Source organism: Mytilus galloprovincialis, chromosome 7 (assembly GCF_965363235.1).
Source record: "Mytilus galloprovincialis chromosome 7, xbMytGall1.hap1.1, whole genome shotgun sequence".
Taxonomy (NCBI): domain Eukaryota; kingdom Metazoa; phylum Mollusca; class Bivalvia; order Mytilida; family Mytilidae; genus Mytilus; species Mytilus galloprovincialis.
This window is the reverse complement of record NC_134844.1, coordinates 67,720,077-67,729,372: the sequence shown is the minus strand read 5'-3', so window position 1 is coordinate 67,729,372 and position 9,296 is coordinate 67,720,077. Positions and strand designations below refer to the sequence as shown.

Below are 9,296 nucleotides of genomic sequence, written 5' to 3'. Positions count from 1 at the left end.
TTTGAAATCAGACGTCGACTATTGTTAGAATTTGACGCTCTAAAATATAGTAATATTCCTGTGATAACCCTGGATTATATAAAGATGATTAACTGTGGTCAGCTTTTTCCACCTCTGACAGATGAAGAACTACGCGTGTTTCTAAAGTTTCAGTATTCAGTTGGGCGAGTCTTGTATTTTGACAAATCGGATTTAGATCAACATATCATTCTTTCCCCGACTTTCGTGATTGATGCCTTTTTCATAATAATTGGAGATAAGAGATTTTCGGAAGGTGGCATACGTAGAAATAAACCATTAATTTCAAATAGTCAGAGAGGTATAATCGCGAAAAAATCTATAGAAGATGTCTGGCAAAAGTCTAGAATCGCAACATTAAGAAAACATCAAGAATATTTACTGAAAATCATGACACATCTTTTCTTACTAGTAGAACAACAGCCTTTCCCCGTTCAAGCTGAATTCTACTTTGTCCCTACCATGGTTGAAAACTACGATACAACTGGTTATCTTGCGTCACCTACTTTCATAAAAAGAAACATCGCATTTGCATTTAGTCCATCCGCGGAAATTGCAAAGATACCATCAGATTTCGCATTTAGATTCATAACCTACTGTTTGAGTATATGGTTAGTGAAAAAATACGGACAGGAAAACCATCAAATGCTTTTTCATAAGTCAGCTGTTTTTAGTATATACCCATCAGTAGATATGTATGTTACCTGTGATGATAACCTCATTTGTATTCGACTAGTACACGAAAAGCATCTATATCTCATAGACAGATATCTAGCATATAGTCTCATGAAACGTATAGCTGTTGCTGTCGAACATATAAGACAGCTTTACGTCAAGACCAGCAGAACAGGATCTCTTACATATAAAGGCTCTTTTAAAATGAGTTTGATTTGCAGTTCACCTATAGATCCTTGTATCCTGTCAATGTCAGAAGTTGAAGAACAAGATGGTTCATGGATATGTCAAAAGCACCAAATTGAGCATACTGAACATATTCTCTCTTCCTGGGTTGTACAAAAGGTAGATATGAGTAAAGGATAAAATAAAATAATTATGACTGTTATAAATAATTCTTTTGATGCTTTGTTATACAGTCTTTTATGTTGTTTTGTGTAACTCTAATTTTCGTGTTCAATACTTGTATGTGGCATACCAGAAAAAACACAGAACCATATAAGCATAATGTTGGAATCACTATATATATATATGTATGACTATTGAAACTTACTATGTGTGCTTTATCAATATCAAGTACACCTTAGTTGCAATATAACAACTTCACCTGCATATATAGCATATACATATCCCAACTCTTTCGGTATTCATGAACTTGCAGCTGCAACTCAAACTTTGTAAAACATCACAAATGTCTGCGCAAAATGTTGGTGAACAAGGGTTACATGTATGTCAAAGAACGTCTCGTCCTATTTCGAAAAAAAAACAACTTTTTGATAATTATTATTTATAAACTTCACAAATAATACATGGTGGTATTGAAAATAAATATTCTAGGTACTGACTTATCATCTTAATTACGTGTTATATAATTCTTTTCTTTGGCTTTGATTATTATTTACGTTTGCTGGTTGGTCAATTTTGGTTATATCCTTTAGACATGGCTCGTTACTTATACAGCTCGCCATTGTGTTGTTGTGCTGGGGACATTTTTTTTTGTAGTTTTGTGTTAAATGTTTTGTATGTGATTTTCACAATACTTTGATTTGTGTAACATTGCCAGTCATTGCATTTTAAAAATGTAAAGATCGAACTCATTTACCCCAAAACGAAAATTGATTTTTAGTAACAAAAAAAACACTCATATTTGTTATGTCGCTTTTTATCAGCAGAATTATTTTTATTAAAGGTACTTAACATCGAACTTGTTTTCACGTCAAATCTATTTAAAATTTAGTGCACATGCATATTCTATGGTGAAATCATATATTTACATCACAAATCAAATCATAATTTTGACCCGGCTATTTGATTAATTAAACATGGACATATTTGTTTCAGATTAGGTGAATGTTTTGTACCATTAAGAAGTTTAACCCGCTGCAATGTTTTGCACCTGTCCTAAGTCAGGAAGTTTTGATGTGGTTCATAAGTTTTTCTCGTTTTTATATAGATGAGACCGTTGGTTTTCCCGTTTGAATGATTTTGCACTTGGTTTTTTGGGGGGCATTTTATAGCTTGCTGTTCGGAGTGAGCCAAGACTCCGCGTTGGAGACCGTACCTTCACCTATAATGGTTTACTTTTTTTTACTTGGATTTAGAGTTGTATCATTGGCACTCATACCACTTCTTCTTACATCTATATGATAGTGCGAGTAAGGTAAAGTATAATGAATATATTTGCTGTTGTTTTTCTAGATCTATTCCCAATTAACTTATTTTCCGATAATATATAATATTTTTCAGACAAACATTAACTGTGGAAAAGAATGCCCAAGTAATGTATATTTTTTTACAATTTTATAAGATAGCTGTTTTTATGCATACAGTACAAACCAAAGTGTTAACTAACATTTTTTTTTCTAAAACGATGCACATGCAAACCATATATCGTTACACCAATGCACCATTATACCAAATACTTTTATTTTTATTTTACACAAACGCACCCTTCACCTTTACCTTATAAAAGAATATATCAGTATATATGTAGCATAATCGTGTCCTATCTCATTTGTATTCAGTGTGGTCACGGTAGGTTTAGTGTCCAACTAGGATCGTGTTTTTCCGAGCGAATCTGTCCATTTTTTTCGAATGTAGATCAGGCTTCTTCGAGTGATGAAACATGCGATCAGGTAAATTAACTGCTAATTCGTAATTATAATAGTTTTTTACCTGACTACCCATCTTATTTTGAATATCAAATATATTTTGAAACAAAGTAGCACAATGTCCTTGAATTTAACCATTACATTCAGTGCTTGTTATTGTCCGGGAGTTTTTCGAGAGGAACTGTGAAACCGTCCGGGTTTTTAAACAAACGGTTCATTTTATTAACGAAAATTTTAATATGAAAAAAACTTTTAAAAATGTAAAAAAATGGTTTTTCTAGTTTATACAATGTAAATTAATGAATGAAAATATCATATATTACCAAAACATATTACTAAGTTGATCAAAATTAACCTTTTTCAATTTAATGCAAATTTTCTGTTCGTAAAATGTTCTACCACAACCTTCCAGTACCAAATTAGAAATTATTGGATCATTTATAAAATTGTCTTTAGAACATAGTGCAGGCGACTCATAATCTTGTCAACTTCATTTTATGTTATTATGGTTGTCACAGTTAATAATACTTTTCGTGGTTAACCTCGGAGTTTTAAATGACTCGTATCATGGTATGCCGTTGACCGCTCGTCATCAGCATGTCGGACAATAACTCAAAAACGCTGTAACCAATTTACATGAAACTTCGGTGAATTGTTAATATATTTTGCTCAAGGTATCCCCCCTTTCGAATTTTATAAATTTCAGATAATATGTTTCCGAGTTATGGGATTTTATTAAACAAACTAGAGACTCTAAAGAGCCTCTGTCACTCAACTTGGTCTTTGTACTGCAGTGCATATTAAACAGAGGACACTTTTCAACATGAAGGAAAAATTCTCAGTTTTTTTGGTGGCTTAATTCTAGATCTTACTTTACTGAACATTCTTGCTGTTTACAGTTATCTCTATATATAATGTATTTTTGGTCCATAAGTTTCAAAGGAAAAGATTTGTATAAAAAATGTTTGCGTTGCACATGTCTCATGGTCAATACTCTCATTGTGTTAAACGAAAACTTCCGCAAATCGTTGGTCTAGTATTTTGTAAATGACATGTACATTGTCGTAACCTTTGATGGTCATCAATGACCTAAAGAATAGCAAATGGAAATGTCGTAGTATCGTCTTAACACATAGACATAAATTAAGTCTCAAAATGTCGGATTGATAATATCTTTTTATCTCAAATACTGACACACCTTGTATATCCTTGTTTATTAAACTCAAGCTTCTATATCAAATCTTGTCAGACAGTAAGTCTGTATGTTTACATTTTGCGTAGTATTCGCTCGAAAAAAAGTGGTCACACTCGTAAAAGCCCGACGAAATCACTCGGAAAAACCCTTTCCTAGCCGAACACTTTACCTACCGTGGTGATTTTCAGTTTCAAAATTAGTTTCATACAACGTGTTTGAAGGAAATGTCACTCTCAGAATATCTTTAACATGTTTAATTGACAATGCCAATCTCATCATTTATTGTGAAGAAGAATTGAAACTTGCATGCGTAAGAATTAATCTATCCGTTATTTAAACGCATCACATTTATTACTTCACAGTTGACCAAAATTGTATTGAACTCACCAATAACTCTGAATATCAACTGATTTAGGGCAATATCCGACTTGTGACTTTCTTTCAGTTTTGTGCATTACCTTAATTAGATGAACGTCCTCTTCGAACATCTGTAATTATTTTTGCATACAGTATGCAGTTATGGCCCGTACAAGAGGTCACTATTCAAAATTGTTAACAATGGAAGGATATAACATTGAGGGTACAGGATGGACAATTTTAGATATTTATCGAGCTCATATTTGGGCTAAATTATGTTGCAGCGTATTGTTAATATAACATTGTCGTAAACTATTCCCGTCGTACATCAACACACTATACTAACTATTGTGATATATTTGCAAATACTCTTAAATCCATGTAGTTAATTTGAAGAAGCTATTACTTTCATATTCTTGATGTTAGAACACCTCATCATCATTAACTGTCAATATTGAACAATTCTTGTTTTCGTTCTTATGTGTTCTCTTTTTGTCTGTTTACTCTCAAGCATCTAAAAAAGAAAGAAAAAAATGAAACAATGTCCATGATATTTGACGTTCATTATATAGATATAAGAAGATGTAGTATGATTGCCAATGAAACCACTCTCCATTCAAGTCACAATTTGTAAAATAAAACCATTATAGGTCAAAGTACGGCATTCATAGCGAATCTTGGCATCCATAGAACAGCAAGTTAAATAGTATGTATACATGAGATGTTTTATTTTCCACAATATCTATCGACGATGAGAAACAAGAAAATGTATGTTTATAAGGATGTTTGCTACTCTGTTTCAAACAAAAAAGGTTTTCAAAAGACTGTTTTAAATTGACAATATATAAATAAAGTAATTAAAAAGGCAGAAGAAAATGAAGGATCCGTGTGCTGTTCGAGAAATAAGCCATACATAATTCATTAACAATTTGGAGGCAAGTAATTCTCTCTAGATTTTTCTTACATTTAATATTGGCAGTTTAGGTCTTCAAAATAGAAAAAAAATAACAATGAGTTTATAATATTTTCAAACTATATGTAATAAAATTACAAAAAGGAGAGTTAACATTAGCGGTGATTTTTTTTCATGGAACTACATGGATAAAGCAAGAGGGTTCCGAAAAAACATAAATGCAAAAGGAGTAAGCATCATAAAATTAAGATATACTTCATGGCAGTCGTACATTTTTTAAAATTTTCAATCGTGGTTTAGAGGTTTGTTTTCGATTTTTTTATGATAACGGCAGGTAAAATACGGAGATATATATATATATATAACTAACCTATAGTTACATAAAAAAAAGTCTTCAACCGCCGGGCATGAAATATTCCCATTTGAGAGGCCAACGAAATCTTTATTTACTTAAAAACGTCTGTACATACTGATATTGTGGACAGACACGTCTTGTCTAGATACACTTTCGATCTATCAGATATTTTGATTGATGTAGAAACACTTTCGAACTTATGAACAATGGATGTTATACAGAATAAGTCAGCCATGAATTTGAAATGTTAAATCTGGAATTAAAAAAAAAAACACCCTACATCTTGTCTTCATATATTTGTACATGACCGCTATATTGTTTATTTTTAAAAAGTTTGAATCGTAACTTATAAACCCAGAAATAAATTATGGTAGCCTCCCTACATTACAGGGAAAGGATATAATTGTTTGTCTGTTGTAGGCGTTATATTTATTTGGAAATATTTGATACATATTCATAATGACGGCAATAAAGGAACACTTACTACATGCACCAGCCTAAAGTACTATAACAAATCATGCAGATAGATACAACTTTTTAACACATAGTCAGCAATTAAAAACATACTAATAGGATATTCCCTAAACCATTGGCTAGTTCTTATATATGTTGTTAAACTACGATTACTTTTTGACATGGTTTGTTATACATTGAACATTTTCTTGAAAACTATAATGTATAGGTTGAATCTGTAAATAGCAAAACAGCAAAGCACAAGATTTACGAAAATATATAAAAGCTACAATTTAATATCAAAATGACATGTCTTGATCAGGAATGCCATTCAGTCTTTAAGAATTATTTAAGTTCTTTACAGCATATATTGATTTTTAATGTACGACAACAGCGCATTGAATTGTTTTTTGTTTTTTTTTCAAGTGTCAATCAAATGGTAAATCTATAACGGCATTTCAAAGAAACCAATGTAACAAAACAGTATTTTATTTTGATTTGGTAATATTCCGTTCACTCATTATCATTTTATTATAATTACGTTAATAGACACGAACGTTAACACATATGCAAAATTGTTATGCAATACAATATATTATACGACGATCTCAATGTTCTAAATGTACAGTGCACGCCTCATGTGCGTAATTTTTATCCTCATCCCTAAACCAAAAAAGCACTTCTTATTCAAAGTACACCTTTCAAGCTTTCATGTCATTTTAGGACATTTACACTATTTAAGGACTTATACGTATTAACATACATGTATTTATCATATACATATTCGAAATAATGGTATATACCCCATGATAAAACTTGTTTGTTCATATATTTAATCATTAAATTGTAAGAATAGCCTTAGCCTTGTGATATGACTTTTGTTATCAACTACTTTCGGTTTATATCAACATTTTTTTTTAACATATACTTATAGAGAAATAATGGTATAATCGTACCCCATGATAAAACTAATTTGTTCATATATTTTTCATTTAATTTAAAGAATTGTTTAAGCTGCGAGAAATGACGTTTGTTATCAACTGCTTCCGGTTTATATCAACTACTTCCGTTTCATATCAACTGCTTCCGGTTATTATCGCATGCTTTTCTGTAACATTATCGCATGTCATTTCGACGTTATTCGGCAAATTCCGGAAAATACACCTCTTTAGTACGATTGTTCGTGTTAAACATAACAAAGTTGTATAAAAAAAAATTTGAATCATGGAAATATATTATTAAAGAATGCAAATCAAATATTACAACAAATGGGTTTTTTCAAAGTTTAAAAAATAGTTTGTGTCTGTATGTCTTCTGCTGAATTATACAAAAACAACTGAACATGTCATTTTTATATCAGACCACTTATCAGACCATGGTCAAAATCATAACTCGAACCTGTCGGCTCTCGGGCTGATAAGGGGTATGTTTGAAAAATGTCATGTTATAATCTATCCATATCGCAGCACATTGTTTGTTCTTCATTTTTTAAGTGGTCAATGCCTTTGTTTTTTTCAAATTAATTGCATAATTTGTAATTTACTTGTTACAACAAACAACACTCCTCTTTCAACATTCAAAGATAGATAGATAGATAGTTTATTCAACATTCATGCGATTTTTATTAATTTACAACTGTTCAACTTTGAACTTTATGTGGCCTTTTAATATGTTATTTTTTCAAGCGTCACTGACTATTCTTTTGTACACGAAACGATCATGTGGCGTTAACTTGTTAAGCCTGATATAGATATGACACATTTACATTATATAAGGAATTTGCTTTAAAATGCCCCTTCTTCTGGTAAATATTAACTCATTTGAATCGAGCTTTCAACAAATACTAGTTTATTAAGGTAAACTCGAGAAGTTGGGCAAGCTAAACTACAGTAAATGTTCATTAGAGGCAAACACATAAGTATGTTTACCCAAAGATTTACAAACCACATATTAATACTGAAGTGGATTGTTTGATAATTACAGCATGGGGAGAAATAATCCACCGGAAGCAATGCACTGGAAATGTTGACATTTTTAATAAACATGTATTAAATGCGTACGTAAACAAATGTGATGTTGGCATTCCCTTTATTACACTAAAAAAATATCATCGGACAAAATTTGTATATATGAAGAAATGTTTTATTCAATGAATATTACAGTTACCAACAATGAGTTCTTAAGGCAGATTCCAACAGATTTACACGTTCGTCGACTGGCAATGCAGTACAGTATAACCGAAATCAAAGAGTTAGCTATTCATCTTGGAATGGTGCATAACGAATGGGATAGGATGCATGATGAGATATCAGATACAGAAAGATTAAATTTTGAAATACTGCATAGATGTATTGATAGATCTTCCTTTACATTTCATGACATCAAAAAAGCTGTGGAAGAAGTCGAAGTCTATATACGGAACCCACATACTATTTGTAGGGTAAGTTGGATTTTTTATTCTAATTTACTTTTTTTACACTTAAACGCTACACAGTCCGTACTTTAAACCATACTATATAATGTTTTCTCTGTATGTGTTTGTAACAAGTGTAAGTCCTTTTGAGCATTGTCTAACTGTTGGTTGCACGTCTTTCAAATGAACAAAACAAATACCCTGATTTCTATTAATTTAATTATTCTTTATCATTATTCATTTAAGGTTGTGATGGGATACCCAATTGACTTCGGTAAGTAAAACAATTAACAGCTTAGCTATTGCAAATACAATAGTATTGTTAGTCCTGGGGGGGGGGGGTAATAAAAATGTACAATGTAAAAACCATTACCTGTAATAAATTACACATTTAAATTTAAATTAAAGTAAAGTGTAATTGTCTATAACATGCAATAGCAAATAATTAACTAGTTTAGCCATTACAAGCAATAGCGGATGGCACCCTTCCCCCATTGCCAGGCGAGCGGCAGTCATTTAGAAAATTCCAAAGTCAAAGAGTGTATCTTCACATGCAAATTATCATTTTTGAAAAGTTTCATTAAGTTTGGAGCATTTTGATAATTTGGACATTTTTGCTGTTTCCATGGTTATGGCGGCCATTTTGAAAATTCCAACTTTAAAATGAAACTCTGCCAATGCCAGTTACCATTTCTGTAAAGTTTCATCTAGTTTGCAGCATTTTTATTTTTTTTGAAATGTTTTGCATTGTTTCCATGGTAACAAAAGCCATTTTTAAAATTCCAACTCCAAAAGCCACATCTGCC

The 9,296-nt window shown here is 31.5% G+C and overlaps 1 long non-coding RNA gene across 1 annotated transcript; it reads left to right on the top strand.

The window, feature by feature from the left end:
* Window positions 1–8,493, top strand: LOC143081901 (uncharacterized). Its single transcript, XR_012980144.1, has 3 exons — window positions 1–1,038; window positions 2,440–2,470; window positions 8,240–8,493. It is a non-coding gene; the product is annotated as an uncharacterized LOC143081901 (long non-coding RNA).
* The last annotated feature ends 803 nt before the right edge of the window (window positions 8,494–9,296 follow it).